Below are 1,228 nucleotides of genomic sequence, written 5' to 3'. Positions count from 1 at the left end.
AGGAATAATGTGTTACTAGTTGGCCCATTTGAATAGCCCCCTGGCTGTTTGCTCTAAATGCGCCCTGCGCCATTACACACAGCGATCAATGAAAGTGAGCAGACGGAGGACCTCTCATACAATCTCACGTGCTCAAACAAAGAGTGTCTGAGTATCGGGAGTGCTACACTAGCTTGGCTGTGAATGTTATTGGATCAGTCGGTGGCCAGCTCTCTTGCTGTGGTGTAAAGCACCGTTTACCATATCAAAGGAGCGAGGGGGAGGGACCGCTCCTCAGAGTGTAAATAAGCCTGAAGTGTGAATGTTGCTTTCAGAGCAGGAGAGGGCAAACAGTCAACTTCATAGTTAGTATAAATTTTTGACATGAGCTTTGTGTAATAGCAGAGAGAAATAGCTTTGAGATTAAGACAAACATCATAAAACTCTATTGCAGACTCCAACGTCCAAATAGACACCATCACATACAAAACATAAAACATATAGTATAACAAAGGCGTTATATCACCTAATATTAAAAATGCCCTTGGACCCCAGAGGGTTAAGCATTTTTTAAGTGTATGAGTTTAAATAGCTTCTGACAAGGTCCTTTGTGAAGGTAACACACTGCCAAGATGCAAAGGCAGGAAAGTTATCCATTAAGACTACATAGTGTAAAAAGTACAATTTTCCCCTTTGGATACACCTAGAATGACCAATTTTTAGCTTAAATTTTCAAAAGCTTTGCGTCGTGGTGTTTTAGACTCCGCGTCGTGCATTCAAACTGTATAATGCACGGCTTCTCATTGTTTAATCCTTACTTATTTTAATGCCACACCATACCAGCAGGAGACACAGACGAGAGTAGAAAATAAAAGCAGTGAACAATATGTAACACTGAGCAGGCAGTAGTAGCTATAATTTCTTTACACCTCTGTCCTACCTCTACACACATGCAGAAGTTCTGCTGACTAGCTTTGAAACTGCATATACAGTGGGGAAAATAAGTATTTGATCCCCTGTCAGTTTTTACAGGTTTTCCCACCTACAAAGAATGGAGAGGTCTGTCATTTTTATCATAGGTACACTTCAACTGAGAGACAGAACCTTAAAAAAAAAAAAATCCAGAAAATCACATTGTATGATTTTTAAATAATTAATTTGTATTTTATTGCTTGAAATAAGTATTTGAACACCTACCAACCAGCAAGAATTCTGGCTCTCACAGACCTGTTAATTTTTCTTTAAGAAG

Source organism: Thalassophryne amazonica, chromosome 7, assembly GCF_902500255.1.
Source record: "Thalassophryne amazonica chromosome 7, fThaAma1.1, whole genome shotgun sequence".
Lineage (NCBI taxonomy): Eukaryota > Metazoa > Chordata > Actinopteri > Batrachoidiformes > Batrachoididae > Thalassophryne > Thalassophryne amazonica.
The sequence above is the reverse complement of the archived record's forward strand: the minus strand, read 5'-3'. Positions refer to the sequence as shown.